We start from the raw sequence: 21,940 nt of genomic DNA, 5'->3' as shown, positions 1-21,940 counted from the left end.
GTAAGCTATGTTCTCCTTTTTAAATTAATGTCTCGTACTTAAGTTATTATTATGTTTATTTAAGACGAAGTAATCATGATGTTGATCTAAAAATATTAAAATTGGGTAATTGGGTTTTGTACCATAATTGGGGTTTGGACAAAAGAACGACACTTGTGGAAATTAGACTATGGGCTATTAATGGGCTTTATATTTATTTAACTAAATGATAGTTTGTTAATTTTAATATAAAGATTTACAATTAGATGTACCTATAAATAACCTTATACACTCGATCGGACACGATGGGCGGGGTATTTATATGTACGAATAATCGTTCATTTAACCGGACACGGGAATGGATTAATAGTCTATGGAATTATTAAAACAGGGGTGAAATTATGTACAAGGACACTTGGCATAATTGATAACAAAGTATTAAAACCTTGGGTTACACGCAGTCGATATCCTGGTGTAATTATTAAACAAAGTATTAAAACCTTGTTACAGTTTAAGTCCCCAATTAGTTGGATTATTTGACTTCGGGTATAAGAATAATTTAACGAGGACACTCGCACTTTAAATTTATGACCGATGGACTGTTATGGACAAAAACCAGACGGACATATTAAATAATCCAGGACAAAGGACAATTAACCCATGGGCATAAAACTAAAATCAACACGTCAACCATCATGGTTACGGAAGTTTAAATAAGCATAATATATTTTATTTCATATTTCCTCGTACTTTTATTTATTGTCATTTTAATTATTGTTATTTATTTTATATTGTTATTTAAATATCGTCATTTAATATACGCTTCGCTTAAAATATAAATCAACAAACCGGTCATTAAACGGTAAACCCCCTTTTATATATTATTATATATAATTATATATATTTTGTACAAATATAGTTGTTTAAAAATATAGTGTGCAATAAGCCCGCTCCCTGTGGAACGAACCGGACTTCCTAAAAACTATACTACTCTACGATTAGGTACACTGCCTATAGTGTTGTAGCAAGGTTTAGGTATATCCCATTTCTAAATAAATAATTAGAACTTGTGTAAAATTGTAGCATATTTAATAGTATTTCCTAGTAAAAATATAAGCTATTTCATATACACCTCGCATAACATCAGGGAATGTTTTGTTTAATAGTTGTAGCCCGATGTTCTTGTTCTCACTTTGGTGAGAAGCGAACATTACTAACCCGTAAGCATAACATGCTTCATTATGTTGCATGTTATCCGCTTTTTCTAAATCACGAAGTCCTATATTCAGATATATTGAGTCAAAATAATTTCTTAACCCGTTGCGTAAAATAGCATTTGGGTTCCCCGCAATATATGCATCAAAGTAAACACATCGTAACTTATGGATTTCCCAATGTGATATCCCCCATCTTTCGAACGAAAGCCTTTTATAAATCAAGGCATTCTTGGAACGTTCTTCGAATGTCTTACAAACTGATCTCGCCTTAAATAGTTATGCCGAGGAATTCTGACCGACTCTAGACAAGATTTCATCAATCATGTCTCCGGGTAGGTCTCTTAAAATATTGGGTTGTCTATCCATTTTGTGTTTTTATACTGTAAAATAGACAAGAGTTAGATTCATAAAAAAAATACTTATTAATACAAGCAATTTTTACATATATCATAAAGCATAAGCACACTATATTACATATATTACACCACACGAATACAACTATCTTATTCCGACTCGCTCGTTTCTTATTCTTTGGTTTTGGTTCGTTTTGCCAAGTTTCTAGAGATATATGATGTTCCCCTAATACGAGCCATCGTTTTCCACATTGGTTTAGAAAAACATGGTGGTTTAGAGGTTCCCGGGTTATTGTCACAACTTAAGAAATACGGGTGTTGACGATACATATAAAGTTCATCAGGTTTGGAATCAAATTTCTCTATTTTTATGCCCTTTCCCTTATTGTTCTCTTTTGCCTTATTAAATTGTGTTGGGGTAATTTTTATAACATCATCAGAATCCTTGTCGGGATCCGATTCATCGGAGAATTGGTAATCCTCCTAATACTTTGCTTCCTTGGCGGAAACACCATTGACCATAATTAACTTTGGTCAGTTGGTTGAGGATTTTCTTCTACTTAACAATTTTATTATTTCCCCCACTGGTTCTATTTCTTCTTCCGGTTCCGATTCTTCTTCCGGTTCCTCTTCGGGAACTTGTGAATCAGTCCACGAATCATTCCAATTTACATTTGACTCTTCATTATTATTAGGTGAGTCAATGGGACTTGTTCTAGAGGTAGACATCTATCACATAATATCAACCACGTTAAGAGATTAATATATCACATAATATTCACATGTTAAAAATATATAGTTTCCAACAAAATTTGTTAAGCAATCATTTTTCAAGTAAACACGGTCGAAGTCCAGACTCACTAATGTATCCTAACAAACTCGATAAGACACACTAATGCAAAATTCTGGTTCTCTAAGACCAACGCTCAGATACCAACTGAAATGTCCCGTTCTTATTGATTAAAAACGTTCCATATTAATTGATTTCGTTGCGAGGTTTTGACCTCTATATGAGACGTTTTTCAAAGACTGCATTCATTTTAAAACAAACCATAACCTTTATTTCATCAATAAAGGTTTAAAAAGCTTTACGTAGATTATCAAATAATGATAATCTAAAATATCCTGTTTACATACGACCATTACATAATGGTTTACAATACAAATATGTTACAACGAAATAAGTTTCTTGAATGCAGTTTTTACACAATATCATACAAGTATGGACTTCAAATCTCGTCCTTATTTAAGTATGCGACAGCAGAAGCTCTTAATAATCACCTGAGAATAAACATGCTTAAAACGTCAACAAAAATGTTGGTGAGTTATAGGTTTAACCTATATATTATCAAATCATAATAATAGACCACAAGATTTCATATTTCAATATACATCCCATACATAGAGATAAAATTCATTCATATGGTGAACACCTGGTAACCGACATTAACAAGATGCATATAAGAATATCCTCTATCATTCCGAAAAATCCTTCGGACATGATAAAAATGAATTCGAAGTACTAAATCATTCGGTACTTTGGATGGGGTTTGTTAGGCCCAATAGATCTATCTTTAGTATTCGCGTCAATTAGTAGATCGGTTTACTAATTCTTAGGTTACCAAGCAAAAGGGGCATATTCGGCTTCGATCATTCACCCATATAATGTAGTTTTAATTACTTGTGTCTACTTCGTAAAACATTTATAAAACTGCATGTATTCTCATCCCAAAATATTAGATTTTAAAAGTGGGACTATAACTCACTTTCACAGATTTTTACTTCGTCGGGAAGTAAGACTTGGCCACTGGTCGATTCACGAACCTATAACAAATATGTACATATATATCAAAGTATGTTCAAAATATATTTACAACACTTTTAATACATTTTGATGTTTTAAGTTTATTAAGTCAGCTGTCCTCGTTAGTAACCTACAACTAGTTGTCCATAGTTAGATGTACAGAAATAAATCGTTATATATATTATCTTGAATCAATCCACGACCCAGTGTATACACGTCTCAGGGTAGATCACAACTCAAAGTATATATATTTTTTGGAATCAACCTCAACCGTGTATAGCTAACTTCAACATTACTGCATATAGAGTGTCTATGGTTGTTCCAAATAATATATATACATGGGTCGATATGATATGTCAAAACATTTGCATACGTGTCTATGGTATCCCAAGATTACATAATATATTAGTTAACATGTATAATACAATATAAGTTAGCTAGGATATGATTTGTATAGAATTGTTAATATTTCCCGTAGCTACAAAAATCAAAAAATATCCAATCTTATTTTACCCATAACTTCTTCATTTTAAATCCGTTTTGAGTGAATCAAATTGCTATGGTTTTAAATTGAACTTTATTTTATGAATCTAAAAAGAAAAAGTATAGGTTTATAGTCTGAAATATAAGTTACAAGTCATTTTTGTAAGAGGTAGTCATTTCAGTCGAAAGAACGACGTCTTGATGACCATTTTGAAAAACATACTTCCACTTTGAGTTTAACCATGATTTTTGAATATAGTTTCATGTTTATAAGAAAAATAATTTTCCCAGAAGAACAACTTTTAAATCAAAGTTTATCATAGTTTTTAATTATCAAACCCAAAACAGCCCGCGGTGTTACTACGACGGCGTATGTCCAGTTTTACGGTGTTTTTCGTGTTTCCAGGTTTTAAATCATTAAGTTAGCATATCATATAGATATAGAACATGTTTTTAGTTGATTTTAAAAGTCAAGTTAGAAGTATTAACTTTTGTTTGCGAACAAGTTTAGAATTAACCAAACTATGTTCTAGTGATTTCAAGTTTAAACCTTCGAATAAGATAGCTTTATATGTATGAATCGAATGATGTTATGAACATCATTACTACCTCAAGTTTTGTGAATAAACCTACTAGAAAAGAGACAAATGGATCTAGCTTCAAAGGATCTTGGATGGCTTGAAAGTTATTGAAGTAGAATCATGACACGAAAACAAGTTCAAGTAAGATTTCCACTCGAAATAAGATTGTTATAGTTATAGAAATTGAATCAAAGTTTGAATATGAGTATTACCTTATATTAGAAAGATATCTTACTGTAAATAAAAAAGATTTCTTGAGGTTGAATGATCACTCTACAAGATTGGAAGTAAGCTAGCAAACTTGGAAGTATTCTTGATTTTATGAAACTAGAACTTGTAGAATTTATGAAGAACACTTAGAACTTGAAGATAGAATTTGAGAGAGATCAATTAGATGAAGAAAATTGAAGAATAAAAGTGTTTCTAGGTGTTTTTGGTCGTTGGTGTATGGATTAGATATAAAGGATATGTAATTTTATTTTCATGTAAATAAGTCATGAATGATTACTCATATTTTTGTAATTTTATGAGATATTTCATGCTAGTTGCCAAATGATGGTTCCCACATGTGTTAGGTGACTCACATGGGCTGCTAAGAGCTGATCATTGGAGTGTATATACCAATAGTACATACATCTAAAAGCTGTGTATTGTACGAGTACGAATACAGGTGCATACGAGTAGAATTGTTGATGAAACTGAACGAGGATGTAATTGTAAGCATTTTTGTTAAGTAGAAGTATTTTGATAAGTGTCTTGAAGTCTTTCAAAAGTGTATGAATACATATTAAAACACTACATGAATATACATTTTAACTGAGTCGTTAAGTCATCGTTAGTCGTTACATGTAAGGGTTGTTTTGAAACCTTTAGGTTAACGATCTTGTTAAATGTTGTTAACCCAATGTTTATAATATCAAATGAGATTTTAAATTATTATATTATCATGATAATATGATGTATGAATATCTCTTAATATGATATATATATATATTAAATGTCGTTACAACGATAATCGTTACATATACGTCTCGTTTCAAAATCATTAAGTTAGTAGTCTTGCTTTTACATATGTAGTTCATTGTTAATATACTTAATGATATGTTTACTTATCATAATATCATGTTAACTATATATATATCCATATATATGTCATCATATAGTTTTTACATGTTTTAACGTTCGTGAATCATCAGTCAACTTGGGTGGTCAATTGTCTATATGAAACCTATTTCAATTAATCAAGTCTTAACAAGTTTGATTGTTTAACATGTTGGAAACATTTAATCATGTAAATAACAATTTCATTTAATATATATATAAACATGGAAAAGTTCTGGTCACTACAGTTTAGAGAAAATATTTTCAAGTTTCTATGAAATAATGAAACCTATTGAATTCTATTGATAATAGATTTTTGAATTATTAAAGTGAATTATTAAAGTATGAATTATTAAATTGAATTATTAAAGTATGAAATATTAAAGTGAATTATTAAAGTATGAATTATTAAAGTGAATTATTAAAGTATAAATTATTAAAGTGAATTATTAAAGTATAAATTATTAAAGTGAATTATTAAAGTTAAAGTAAAGTAAAAATAAAGTAAAGGTAAAGTTTAAGTATAGTAAAAGTATAAAACTATGTACGTATAATACGCGTATAAATATATATAATATTAATTTAAATCATTATATATATTTAATAAAATAAAATATAAATATCGTTATCTTTATCATACTGGTTAAGTAATGAGTTGTCAAAAATGGTTCTAGATATTTATAAAAGTTATATACATTTTAATAATAAAGTTCTTTTTAAACTGAAAAACGTTTTTTGTACGTTTGAAACTAAATCAAATAAATATTATAATTTTGTTTTCCAAAACTAAATATATTTAAGAATTATTTTGTTTAAAGCTTAAAATAATGGAAATCATGATATCATAAAACGTTTTAGAAAAGTAGAATCATATATATTCATAATAGGTTTTAAGTCTTTAAATTACAGTCTGTTAGTGAAGCATGGGATAAAGTCCAAAGGTTAAATAAACGTATAAAATCATCTTAATGAAAAATGTCTAGTTATGTAAGACCCAAATATTTATTGTACATAATGCATTTATGGTGTACGATACGTAAATGAAGTGTACGAAGCATGTACGTGTTGTTTGCTCGAACGTCGAAGGAAACTGGACGTTGTCTGAAGTGACAAGGTGTGTACGTATCTTTTCAACCCCAAATAAATTTTTTGTTGATGTTTCAAAGCCTTACCATTAGAAAGAAAATCTTATTACATTTCCAACGATATTTGATTCATCGAAAACAGAGCTACGGTCAAAAAGTTATGGCCAATACAAGTTTCTGAAAACTGACCTGTAGGTTGGAGCGGCGCTCCACCTTTTGGCGCTGCGCGCCGATCTCGTCTGATGCAATTTTCAGCCTTTTTAAAAGGTTTAAATGAGGGGTACTTTGGTCTTTTCATTTAGGGTCGGTTTAGGGTCACCAAAACTGATCTAGAACTCCATTGGAGCTCATTTCTCACCCACACAAACACTCTCATCCATATCTAGATAGAGAGGAAGGGTTCTAGAGTGAGAGAACTTGAATTGGAGAGAAAGGAGTTGGATTCTCACCAAAGCTCGGGTTTTAAAGTTGTTCTACTCGTCAACGGCATCGTGTTGGTGGTATTGGTAAGTTCAAACTCCGAATTACATTTGTTAGATTTGATATTCAAGTTAGGGTTTGAGTTTGATTTGTAGTAAAACCCTCTTAGATGATGAAATGGGTTTATGGTGACTAGTTATTCTTGTCACTTGGCGGGTTTTGGGTTGTTTGATGATTTGGCCTTGATTAGGCTTTAATCTTGAGTTTAATCACTAGGTTTAGTGATTATGGAAGTGTTGGAACCACTTTAGGTGAATTTGGGTTGACTAATTTACTAAAGTAAAAATTAGGGTTTGGTGATGATTATGACCCAATTGTCGATTTAATAAGGTTTATAAACTTAAAATGGATTAAGTTGAAGTATAAAACCGAGTTAAATATGTTTTGGTGTCAAAACTTGCTAATGGCGTGATATTGACTTCTTATGGGTCAAATTAGGGTTTAAGTGTCATTTTGGGCAAGATAGGTGTTTAACACCTATGATTGGGTTTGATTGGCATATTAGGACCATTCTCACTTGTGTAAGTGATTATTGGTTAGTTTGGGCGCGATTTGTGCTTGGAAGTGTATTTGGTTCGAAATTGCACTAGTAGTCAATTTGGGTTGATTTGTATATCCACCCTAATTGTGTTACTTGTTATGTGATAAATGGAATAGGTACATTCCATCGGCGATTGCGGATTATTCGGTGGCATTCTTCAAGACGACAAGGTGAGTGTTAATATCCTATATGCATATGTATGTGTAGGATGGGTGCGGGTCGGGAGAAGGGGTTCTCGCTTATAGAGCTCGCTTCTCGTATAGGTGGAATTGTTGGACTTGTGTATAGGTCCAATTGGCACGGTTGTGCGTTTTGGTTGACCAATTTGGCGAGGTGCACACTTTGTGTGTACGTTATCACATGGGCGTGTGATGTGGACTTATATAACCCCAATGACGAAGGGTAAATATAGTGAGTGGAATAATTATATGTGTAGGTATATAATGTATCTATTTGTTGTTTCGTGAAATGTGTAGTATCGAGGTGCTAAGACACCACATTTCACGTGATGAGTGAAGCATCGAGGTGTTAAGATGCCACTCGGGGTGAAGCATCGAGGTGTTAAGATGCCACCTAGGGGTGTAGTGTCGAGGTGTTAAGACACCACTCCGTAAAATAATGAGTGAAGCATCGTGGTGTTAAGATGTCACTCGGGGTGAAGTACCGAGGTGTTAAGGTGCCATCCTAGGGGTTAGTGATACGAGGTGTTAAGTACCCTAACGGATGTTATGAACACCGATGGCGTTTTCGCGAGTGCCATTCCCTTATGCGATTGGTTAACCATGGTTATTGTGTTGTAAGCGTAAGCAAATTATGTTATTCGAGATATATATATATATATATTGATGTGAAGCGAGGTGTATATAAAATAGTTATTATTTTACTAGGAAAACACTATTAAATACGATACAATTTTACACAAGATATTTATTTATTTATAGAATGGATATACTTAAACCTTGCTACAACACTTATAGGCAGTGTACCTAATCGTACAGTAGTGTAGTTTTTAGTAAGTCCGGTTCGTTCCACAGGGAAATCTTTAAACAAAGCTCAACGCTATATTAGTTTACTTTTATAAAAATACAAATATATATATAAGTAATATTATTATTATAAAGGGGGGTTTTTACCGTTTAATGACCGGTTTGTCGATTTTAAGACTTTAGTCGCAGTTAAAACCTAATGTAAAATATAAAATAAATACAAGACTTAAATTAAAGCGTAAAGTAAATAACGATAATGAAATTGCGAATAATAAAAGTGCGATAAAATAAAATTGCGATAATTAAAAAGTACGATAATTAAAAGTGCGATTAAATAACAATAAATAAAAGTGCGATAATTAGAAGTGCAATTAAATATAAAATAAAGGGAATTAAATATGAAATAAAAGAATTATGCTTATTTAAACTTCCGTAATCATGATGTTTGACGTGTTGATTTTAGTTTTATGCCCATGGGTTAATTGTCCTTTGTCCTGGATTATTTAATATGTCCGTCTGGTTTTTGTCCATAACAGTCCATCAGTCATAAATATAAATTGCAAGTGTCCTTGTCAAATTATTATTATACCCGAAGTTAAATATTCCAACTAATTGGGGATTCGAATTGTAACAAGGTTTTAATACTTTGTTTAATGAATACACCAGGTTATCGACTGCGTGTAAACCAAGGTTTTACTACTTTGTTAACAATTACACCAATTACCCTTGAATGTAATTTCACCCCTGTTTTGATTATTCTAGTGGCTATTAATCCATTCCCGTGTCCGGTTAAATGAACGATTATTCGTACATATAAATACCCCGCCCATCGTGTCCGATCGAGTGTATATGGTAATTTATAGGGACGCCCAATTGTAAATCTTTATATTAACATTAACAAACTTTCATTTAGTTAAACAAATATAAAGCCCATTAATAGCCCATAGTCTAGTTTCCACAAGTGTCGTTCTTTTATCCAAACCCCAATTATGGTACAAAGCCCAATTACCCAATTTTAGTAATTAGCCCAACATCATGATTACTTCGTTTTAAATAAGCATAATAATAACTTAGCTACGAGACATTAATGTAAAAAGGTTGAACATAACTTACAATGATTAAAAATAGCGTAGCGTTACACGGACAGAATTTCGACTTACACCCTTACAACATTCGCTAACATACCCTTATTATTAGAATTAAAATTAAAATTAAAATTAAAATATAAATTATATATATATATTACTCGTATGAATGAGAAGAAAAAAGATGTCTGAAATTTGATCAGAATTCGGATGGCTTTATAGCCAGACTTGATTTTTGGGGCTCCGCGACTCGCGGCAAAATGCCCTTAAAACTCCGCGAGTCGCGGAGATATATTTACAGCTCACACCCTTGGAGTTTCTTGCTGCCGACGGTTTTAATAATATATATATAATATATATATAATTAATATAATTAATTATATATTATATTATATTTATATACATAGTTAACTTGTAATTTTTAGTCCGTTGCGTCGAGCGTTAAGAGTTGACTCTGGTCCCGGTTCCGGATTTTCGAACGTCCTTGCGTACAATTTAATATCTTGTATTTTGCGTTTTGAATCTTGTACTTTTGTAATTTCGAGACGTTTCTTATCAATAATTGGAACCTTTTTGATTGTCTTTTATTCTTTTGAGCTTTTTGGTCGTTTGCGTCTTCAATTCGTCGAATCTATCTTTTGTCTTCACCTTTTATTATTTAAACGAATATCTCTTGTAAATAGAACAATTGCAACTAAAAGCTTGTCTTTCTTGAGGAATAATGCTATGAAATATATGTTCGTTTTTAGCATTATCAAATATTCCCACACTTGAGCGTTGCTTGTCCTCAAGCAATATCGTCTTGAAATACTAGAATCACTTCTTTATTCTTCACACTTTGTACATCAGTGATTTCTATACGGCGGTATAAACAATGGTAGTAACGATATGGTTTACAGTCCCACATGACTATAAAAATTTAGATCCATTAAGGAAATTGGATCTTTATGAAAACATTTGATCTTTTGAAAATTAAATCTAGTTTTTACCCTAGATAAGTTTTCCGGAATAACCCTTTACCGGTGTTTGCAAAATATTTGTGGGTTTGGTGGGTTTCAGATTTGAAAATTTTAGCTCAAAACTTGCGGTTTTGTGTCACCCACTTGCTAACCTTGTATTTGGAAAGCAACACGTCCAGTTTACTTGTTCCGTATATTACCTTTCGGTAAACTACCGTCCGGTTGTAAAGGAAAGCGTTGAACAAGCAACTGTTAAGGCAATGTCCCGTGACATGCTTTTGATTATGGTCTATAACGTGTCGGACGCAATTACTATCCTTGGTAGGAGCAATAGTAAAGCTCACCCTTATAATTTTTCGATCTGGCACAAGGTCCTGTCTTTGACCATGCTATGCAACCACCGTTCTTACGGTTGACACCCGATTTAGTTCAGGTGACCTAATGAATTCCAGGTGAATTCCTAGGATTTTACGTTCAATGGTAATGAACGCATTGAAAATAGGGTTTTCAGAAAACAAATCGGTTTGTAATTTTGATCAAAATATTTTCTCGTTTAAGCTCGAGTTTAGATATCATTGAATTCCATGAGTTTGTAATTCTCAATCTTTAAGGTCAATCTCAAGGATTGAGTAATATCAGGCTTAAAAGCTGATTTTTGATCTTTAAGGAGATTATCCTTTCTGGGGATCTGATTCATTAGTCTTATCAAGCTAATTTGCACGGTGCCCCCCCATTGTACGAGATAAATCCTTCTCATGGTTAGGATAAATCTGACCACTTGGCGACCCTGTTTGATGTTGAGGTCCGTGGATTTCCTGCTGATTTTAGTGATGACTTTTCTAGATTTTTCGTCAACCTACAGCTGGTCTGGACGACAACTTCATGACCTAAATCAAGAAGCGCGTTTCTTTTTCGGAAGACTTTACTTCCTTTTAATGATGGAATTGATTCATCGTGTAGATCCATCTCTTCTTTTCTTTCATCGGGTAAAACAGTTTAGTTTAGTCCAAAGCAAAAGTATTTTCAGTTATTTGTTACAGATATATGTGACATATGTTTAAAATAATTTGGTAAATTTTCCCACACTTGGCTTTTATTTTCCTTTTTATCGTCCTCTATTCCATTTTAAATGAATTTTAACATTTTAGTTTGTTTCTCAATTTATGTCCTTTCCGAGGTAACAATAATTTCGGTGTTAAAACCTAGTTTTATCGTTCATAAATATGTATAAACATGATTTTAATTCATTTAATTGAAAATTTTGAAAAATTTTACTAGAATTGGGTAGTCAGTATATAAGACTAGGGCTGTTCTTTTTTATCAGAGAGCACTAGATTCTAATACAACTACTGCTTTACTAGTATTTTTAATGGTAACCAAGTGTTTAATATAAAAATTTTAAAATCCGAAAGAATTTAATCCCTTCCCACACTTAAGATCTTGCAATGCCCTCATTTGCAAGAAATCAGTAACAATTTATATTATTGAGGGATTTTTTTGTGTGAAAATGATTAAATTTTTACCAAAGTTTCCAAATATATTGTCGTTTGTTTGCTGAATGATAAATGGTGCACATCATTTGTTCATCCCGTCTTGTTGTTATTTCACATATATTTTGCATCTTGTCGTCAAAATTAGTTGCTTTTGCTGAACTTAATGCCAGTCTTTGAAAATGCGTTGTTTTACCCTGTTGTGTACATAAGATAAACTGCAAACATATATACATATTTTTGAAGTTTGGTTTATTACCCCACATTCAAAAATTATTAAAATCTAAGAATAAAAGTTAGATAATTATAAAAATGATTACAATATTAACAAAAATATTAAATGTATCAATAATTACAAATTACAAAATAATAAAAAATAATAAGTAAACTAAGGATGATATTGGTACCAATAGGGGTTCCACGCATAACCATAAGTGCTATAGAATGCTTCGGCAGGGTCATACGTAGGATATGGTGGCTGCATCTCTATCGACCAAGGAGGGAAGACGGGTTTCGGTGTAGGAATATAGTTTCTACCTATATGTTGGCAATGCGCTATGATCTGGTTCTGATGAACTTGCCAATCTTCAAATGCTCTCTGTCTAGCATTTTCGTATTCCTGAGAAGCTATAAACCTATGCATTTCTTGCATCTCATTCCCCCCTCCTACATTACCTTGTTCCTGGTTTCTCTCTACCTGTGGATGTCTACCATTGTATCGTACTGCGGCGTTATTTCGCCGCTTCAAAACTTTCGCACCATGGTATACATTTAAACCTATAGTGTCGCGGGGTTCCGGCTCTTCTACTAATAATCCCCCCCGACTTATATCCACACCGAGATATTCACCAATCAAAGTAATAAAAATACCACCTCCTATTATGCTATGTGGACGCATCCCCCGAACCATAGCTGATAAATAATAACCCACACAATATGGTATACTTACAGCGCTGTGTGGGTCTCAAATACACATATGGTAAAACAAATCCTGTTCATTTACTTTTTCTTTGTTCTTACCCCTTTGTGTAATCGAATTAGCTAAAAACCTATGTATTACTCTTAATTCGGCTCTATCTATATCCAAATAAGAGTAGTTTCCCCCTTTGAAACGGTGATGGCTTGTCATTTGACTCCACACACCGTGTGTATCAAAATTCTCATCTATCTTTCTACCGTTTAGTATCAATCCCCTACAATCGGCAGACGCTAATTCCTCAGGCGTATATATACGTAAAGCCTGAGCCATGTCCAGTAAAGACATGTGGCGCATCGAACCGCCTAACAAAAATCTAATAAAAGAACGATCGGTTAAACTAGCTACCCGATCATTCAACTCTATACTACATAACAACTCTTCACACCATACTTTATATACAGGTCTGCGTATGGTGAATAAACATATCCAGTCATTAAAAGAAGAATTACCATACCTCTGTACCAGTAATTCCCTAATTGGCCCAGCCAATTCTACAGCTTCTAAGGGTCCCCATTCTATGACCCTCGGTACCTCAACAACCTTGGAATGAAGAGTATGCAAACCCCGTTGATATTTTGGATAATCTATCCAAAGTCTGTCAAATCGCAGGTTCGGGTGCAACTGTTCCAAGTGCATATCTGAAAAGGTCATGACTGGATGAGGTACATCCTGCTTGTAGTAGTTATCTACCTCCTGTTGTTCCAAGTTCTCAGCAGGAGCATGGCGGGCTTGGGATGAAGATTCACCCCTTTCATTCTGCAAAACACATCAAACACAAATTTTGTGCATCCAAATATGCATTAGTGTCAGCAAAATCATCAATCAAAATAATTACAATGACATTATTAATTTATATCAAACTTAAGCTTATTTTCACATTTTTATCAAATCTACACTTTTTCAAATAAGCATATACGAAAATTTTCGCCAAGTTCATAAGCATTCAACTCAAATAACATGTCAAAATAATCATTACTAGCAAATAAACAAGTCTCAAATGGCATTATCTTTCAAAAATCAAGTTCATGAATTTTGGACTTGAAAAAGTCCACTTTAATTCTCAAAATCATGTTTAGGCTCAAAGTTTGGATCATTTAACTACCTAGACATGTTACACTACTCAATTTAGCAACAATTCATGACAAAAATCGGCCATAACCTGTTTATATCAAAAAGCCCCAAATTGCTCAAGAACACAAACCCTAGATTATTCAAAATTTGAAGTTTAAGGCTTCTAATCATGTTAAACAGCATCAATCTAGGTTATACAAGCATAATACATAAACAATTTAAGTCTAATTACACTAAAAAGCATCAAAATCAAATTGGGGAAAAATAGCTCAAGAACACTAAAATTCGAATTAAATGGTGTTTAGGTGTAGAAATTTACCGTTTTTCTTGAGTAGTTCTTAGATATCATCCTTCTCAACATGATTTTAGCAAAAAATTTGGTGATTAACGGTTAAAAATTGAGATTTTTGGGGGTGATTTTCGGTGGTTTTCGGGTGCAGTTTCGAGTGTTTATGCAGTGTGTTTGTGTGTGGGGGAGTGACTGATCGAGCAGCTCTTTTATTTTTTTTTCTGGGTTTTGGACCCTCCGCGAGTCGCGGAGGTTTGCACTTCAAACTCCGCGAGTCGCGGAGTTTGCCCTTTTTTTTTTTTTTTTTTTTTTTATAATCTTTAACTTATAAAACAATTAAGAAATTAATTTTAAAATTTTGTTTCCCTTGTTATTTAGGACGAGGTCGTTTCGGATCGATGTCCTAGTCCGTCCCTCGACAAAATTTTAAAATTTGTCTTTTTGTAGCGATTGTTTTAAAAGCTAAGATTTTTGGGTTTTTTTAATGTTTTTGGCATACTTTAAATCAATAAGATTAAAAATAATGATAATAAAAGTTCTCGTCCCTCCCTCGGGTAAAGCAATTTCGGTTCAAAGACCTAGTCTTCAACTTACGACGAATTTTAAAAATCATATTTTTAACTTAATGAGATAAAGTAAATTTTTGTTTTTAAATTCACACAACATAAATATAAAATTCAAAATTAATATTAAAAATTCACACCAAACTCAAAATTTAAAATGCATAAAATTAAAAATTAATATTTAAAAAATTCACACCAAACTTAATTTAAAAATTTATAGATTCATACCAAACTTATATTAATTTTTCAAATATTTACAATTTTAAATTTATTGTTTTTACAAAGTTTACAATATTAATTTAAGATTTAAATATTAAGATTAAAAACATAATAAAATTAAAAATCTTTTTGTCTTTTTATCCCACTTTAATCAATCAAATATTATCAAAAATATGCGCCCCTCTTTTCGGTAAAGTAATTTCGGTTCTAAGACCTAATTTAACTCATGACGAATTTTTGAAATATTTTGGGTTGATTGATTAAAGATATTTATACCTTAAGAATAAACGTTAAATTTCGCAGTGATGTAATAAATTGTTGAATGATATCAATAATTTCGGTCGCCAAACCTAATTTTATTTAATACCAATTTAATACTTTTTAGCGAACAAATTAGCGTTTATTATCAAAAGGTTAAAAATAAAAATAAAAACTGTACAGACATACCTGTGAAATAGATTTCTTAGTTATATGATCTATTATATTCATAAGATAGTCGGTTTAATTGGTTTTCCATGGCTGCATAAGCGTAACCTCGAGCATTCATTGTCTTTTCTTCTAAACATATGAACGGTCCGTCTCTGCATAAAGTAACAAATTCGGTATTTGAATAGGTTTGATTATTTGAACATTTACCTCCATGTGACCATTTTCCGCATTTGTGACATCGTTCTAGGTGTCGTGCTCTTCTTTTCGCTGCGGATTTTGATTTTCCTTTACCAAATTGTAACTTATTATCTTCGCATCTGGATCCTTTTCTAACTCCGTCCATTCTTTCTCTGATTACTGATACTAATTCACTCGGTAGTATGTCATTATTTCTTTTAGTGATCAAAGCGTGTAGCATTAGACCATGGTTTAGTTCACAGGCAGTCTTCATTTCGTAAAAACCTAAAAAAAATAAAAATTCAGAATGGGGGGAGAAGACTAGTTCTTTAGGGTCTGCTAGGGAAAGACCATACGTGTTCCATTTTCGAGAACTACACGAAAACAGACAATCTAACTCTAACAGAAATACATATTATCCTTTAAAGACTTGATTCTCCCCACACTTAGTTAGCTGTGGTATCGAAATTGTGATTAACTTCGTTGTCGACTTCCATCGAACCATGTATGTAATGTTTAACTCTGTGACCATTAACTTTAAATTCAATGCCATTTGAATTTATCAATTCTATCGTTCCGTATGGGAAAACTCTTTTGACTATGAATGGTCCAGACCATCTTGATTTCAATTTTCCAGGAAATAGCTTGAATCGTGAATTGAAAAGAAGAACTCTGTCTCCTTCTTTAAATTCTTTTGAACTTCTGATTCTTTTATCATGCCATTTCTTCGTTCTTTCTTTATAGATTAACGAATTTTCGTATGCTTCATGTCTTAATTCTTCTAATTCGTTTAGTTGACTTAATCGTAGACGTCCGGCTTCATGTAAATCAAGATTACATGTCTTCAAAGCCCAAAATGCTTTGTGTTCAATTTCTACTGGAAGATGACATGCTTTTCCATAAACAAGTCTAAAAGGTGTGGGTCCAATTGGAGTTTTGTAGGCTGTTCTAAAAGCCCAGAGTGCATCCTCCAATTTAATGGACCATTCCTTCGGATTTGATCCTACGGTTTTCTCTAGAATACGTTTTAAAGCTCGGTTGGTATTTTCAACTTGTCCACTTGTTTGTGGATGATATGCGGTGGAGATTTTATGAGTTACTCCATATCTTTTAAGAACTTTCTCAAGTTGATTATTACAGAAATGAGTACCCCGATCACTTATTAAAGCTTTCGGTGTTCCAAACCTTGCAAAAAGACGTTTTAAAAAGTTGACTACAACTCGTGCATCGTTAGTTGGGAGAGCTTGTGCTTCCGCCCATTTAGATACATAATCAATGGCTACGAGTATATATAGATTATTATGAGATTTTGGAAATGGACCCATAAAGTCAATACCCCAAATGTCAAATACTTCACATACTTGGATGACATTTTGTGGCATTTCATCACGTTGACTTATTTTTCCGGTCCTTTGACATGCATCACAGGATTTGCAAAGAAGCTGTGCGTCTTTGTAAATTGTAGGCCAATAGAATCCAGCTTCATAAACTTTTCTTGCTGTTAGTTGAGGCCCATAATGCCCTCCTGTTGGTCCTGTGTGACAATGGTTTAAAATTTTACTAGCTTCATCTCCAAATACACATCGGCGTATTATTCCATCGGGACAACTTTTAAACAGATGTGGATCTTCCCAGAAATAGTGTTTTATATCACTGAAGAATTTCTTTCGTCTTTGGTACGATAATCCTTTTTCAAGGAATCCACAAACTAAGTAGTTTGCATAGTCTGCAAACCATGGGATTTCTTTATAATCTATCTTCAATAGATATTCATCAGGAAAGTTGTCTTGTATGGCCGATTCATTCAGAACTTCTAATTCGGGATTTTCAAGACGAGAAAGATGATCAGCGGCGAGATTTTCTGCTCCCTTTTTATCTCGGATTTCAATATCAAACTCTTGTAAGAGTAAGATCCAACGGATTAATCTTGGTTTAGCATCTTGTTTTGAAAATAGGTATCTAAGAGCAGAATGGTCGGTATAGACCACCGTTTTTGCTAGAACTAGATATGATCGAAATTTGTCAAAAGCAAAGACAATAGCAAGGAGTTCTTTTTCAGTAGTTGTATAGTTCGTTTGTGCTCCTTGTAATGTCTTACTAGCATAATATATAGGTTGAAATCGTTTTTCAATCCTTTGTCCTAAAACGGCTCCCATTGCAAAATCACTTGCATCGCACATTAGTTCAAATGGTAGATTCCAATTTGGTGTTATCATGATCGGCGCATTAGTGAGTTTTTATTTAAGAATATTAAAAGATTTGATACACTCATCTGAAAAGATGAATGGCGCATCCTTTTCTAGGAGTTTATTCATAGGAGTGGCAATTTTAGAAAAATCTTTTATGAAACGTCGGTAAAAACCGGCATGCCCTAGAAAACTCCTAACTCCTCTAACATTGGTGGGATGTGGAAGTTTAGCAATTACATCTACTTTAGCTCTATCCACTTCAATTCCTTCTTTTGAAATTTTATGTCCAAGAACGATGCCTTCTTTAACCATGAAATGGCATTTCTCCCAATTAAGTACTAGATTTGATTTTTCGCATCTAATTAGCATTCGTTCCAGATTAACTAGACATGATTTAAATGTATCACCGAAGACTGAAAAGTCATCCATGAATACTTCCATGCATTCTTCTATCATGTCGTGAAAAATTGCCATCATACACCTTTGAAAGGTTGCAGGGGCGTTACAAAGTCCAAATGGCATGCGTTTGTAAGCAAAAGTACCATAAGGGCACGTGAATGTGGTTTTCTCTTGATCTTCGGGTGCTATTGGAATTTGAAAATATCCGGAAAATCCATCTAGAAAACAATAGTAACTATTTCCGGCTAATCTTTCCAACATTTGATCTATGAAAGGTAAGGGAAAGTGATCTTTTCTGGTGGCGTCATTTAATTTTCTATAATCAATACATACACGCCATCCTGTTACAGTCCTAGTAGGAATAAGCTCATTTTTCTCATTTGTGATGACAGTCATGCCACCCTTCTTAGGTACGCATTGAACTGGGCTTACCCATGGACTATCAGAAATTGGATATATCAAACCTGCATCTAGCAGTTTAATAATCTCTTTCTTAACTACATCTTGCATATTAGGATTTAGTCTTCGTTGGCGTTGCACATACGTTTTATGACCTTCTTCCATAAGGATTTTATGTGTGCAATACGAAGGACTTATTCCTTTAATATCATGAATCTTCCATGCAATGGCTGGTTTATGAGCTTTCAACACAGAAATGAGTTGTGATTTCTCATTTTCAGTAAGAGAAGACGATATTATTACAGGTAATTCAGATTCACCATGTAAATAAGCGTATTCCAAATGGTTTGGAAGTGGCTTTAACTCTAATTTCGGAGGTTCTTCTATCGATGATTTATATCGATATCTGTCTTCTTCTTTTAGCATTTGAATTTCTTCTGTTGTTGGTTCATATCCATTAGCTATAAGTGTAGCTAACATTTTAGCTTCATCAATTGGTTCATTACTTTCTCCTAAAGAACATTCTCCTGTTCCTTGTAATTCTGGAAATTCTTCTAATAATTCTGCATGTGCATCTATAGTTTGAATATAATAACATGTATCATCTGCAGATTGTGGTTGTTGCATTGCTCTATCAACTGAAAAGGTAACACTCTCATCCTCTATACTTACGGTCAATTTCTTACCGAACACGTCTATCATTGCTTTAGCCGTGTTTAAGAATGGTCTTCCTAATATGAGAGGAACTTGAGAATCTTCTTCCATGTCCAGAACAACAAAGTCTACTGGAAATACTAAAGTACCAACTTTAACTAGCATGTTCTCCATTATCCCTCTAGGATATTTTATTGATCTATCGGCTAGTTGTATGCTTATTCTGGTTGGTTTCAATTCTCCAAGGTCTAGTTTAGCGTATAGTGAATACGGCATTAGATTTATACTAGCACCTAAGTCTGCCAATGCTTCTATTGAACTAAGACTACCCAGAAAACATGGAATTGTGAAACTTCCTGGATCAGATAATTTTTCTGGTATCTTATTCAACAGCACTGCTGAACAATTAGCATTCATAGTAACAGCCGAGAGTTCTTCCATTTTCTTTCTATTCGTGATTAGATCTTTCAGGAATTTAGCATATCTTGGCATTCCTGAAATCACATCAATGAAAGGAAGATTTACATTTATCTGTTTAAACATATCCAAGAATTTGGATTGCTCGGCTTCAAGTTTTTCTTTCTTCATTTTACTCGGATAAGGAAGTGGTGGTTGGTATGGTTTAACATAAGGTTTATCCTTAACTGTGTTATCTTCATTAACCTTCTCAACTACCGGTTCTTTTTCCTTATCTTGATCAGGTTGTGGTTCTTGTGGAGTAGGAATAGTTTCATCAGAAGTTACAGGTATTTCAGGTGGTTTTAGTGTTGTACCACTTCTTGTGGTAATAGCTTTAGCTGTTTCATTCCGGGGGTTAGCATTTGTATCACTAGGTAAACTTCCCGGTTTTCTTTCCCCTATTAACCTTGCTAGGTTACTTACTTCTTGTTCCAGATTTTGAATAGAAGCTTGTTGATTTCTAAATGCTTGAGCATTTTGTTCATTGGTTTGTTTTTGAGATGTGAAAAACTGCGTTTGAGTTTCAACTAGCTTCGTCATCATATCTTCTAAATTCGGCTTTTTATCATCGGTTTGTTGTGGTGGTTTGTTTTGAAAATTCGGTCTTTGCTGATTATAAGTATTATTGGATACTTGTTGATTGCTAGGACCTTGTTGGTTATTGTATGGAATATTTCGCTTATAATTCTGGTTTTGATTGTAAATCGGTCTTGGCGGTTGATAATTATTCTGATAATTATTTCCAGGCCTTTGGTTTATGTATGAAATATTCTCTCTTTGTTCCATTGTTAATTCAATACTGAGACAATCTTTTGTCAAATGTGGTCCTCCACACTGCTCACAACTAATTCGTATTGAGTGAATATCCTTAGTCATCTTTTCCATTCGTCTCTCGAAAGCATCTATCTTTGCGGAAATGGAATCTAAGTCATGGCTAGAATCGGCTCTAGCTGCTTTAGATGATCTAATGATATCTTTTTCTTGGTGCCACTCATGTGAGTGGGAAGCAGTGTTATCAATAATTTTGTAAGCATCAGTTTCGGTTTTCTTCATAATAGAACCACCAGCTGCTATATCTATATCTTTTCTTGTAGTGATGTCGCATCCTCGGTAGAATATTTGTACTATTTGACAGGTGTCTAAACCATGTTGCGGACATCCTCTTAATAACTTTCCATATCTTGTCCACGCCTCATATAGAGTTTCATTTGGCTTCTGTGTGAACGTAACAATTTCTGCTTGAAGTCTTACGGCTTTAGATGCAGGAAAAAATTGTTTAAGAAATTTATCAATTAAAACGTCCCATGTATCGATCGCCCCTTCAGGTAACGATTCCAACCAATCTTTGGCTTCTCCCTTTAAAGTCCAGGGAAATAACATGAGATATATCTGTTCATCCTCCACTTCTCGGATTTTAAATAGTGTGCAGATCCTATTAAAGGTACGTAGATGTTCATTTGGATCTTCCTTCGGCGCACCACTAAATTGGCATTGATTAGTCACCATGTGTAGAATTTGTCCTTTGATTTCATAATCTGGCGCATTAATGTCTGGATGAGTAATTGCGTGACCTTGGCCAGTGCGTTTAGCTCTCATTCGGTCTTCCATACTTAAAGGTTCCAGATTTTCCATAATTGAATTTGTTGAATCGGTATCACTGAATGATTCTGATTTAATAGTTCGTTCCTCAACAATCTCTGTTTGAATGATTGGTGGTTCCGGAGGAAAGTTTAATGGTTCAGGATCTATGAACCGTTCCTGAATATTTTCTGGATTCTCAATTGTGAGGTTTGTTTCAAAAACTGGTTTATCGGAAATTTGAACTGAAGTACTTGGTCGACTGGATGACGATTCTAAAGAAAAATCAACGGCGGTTATATTTGTTAAACGATGTCTTGATCGAGTTACAGGTGGTGAACGTACAAAAGGTGATGAACGTCTTGCTCGGTGCATTCACTGAATATCCTAT

The sequence above is a fragment of the Rutidosis leptorrhynchoides genome, chromosome 5, assembly GCF_046630445.1.
Source record: "Rutidosis leptorrhynchoides isolate AG116_Rl617_1_P2 chromosome 5, CSIRO_AGI_Rlap_v1, whole genome shotgun sequence".
Lineage (NCBI taxonomy): Eukaryota > Viridiplantae > Streptophyta > Magnoliopsida > Asterales > Asteraceae > Rutidosis > Rutidosis leptorrhynchoides.
The sequence above is the reverse complement of the archived record's forward strand: the minus strand, read 5'-3'. Positions refer to the sequence as shown.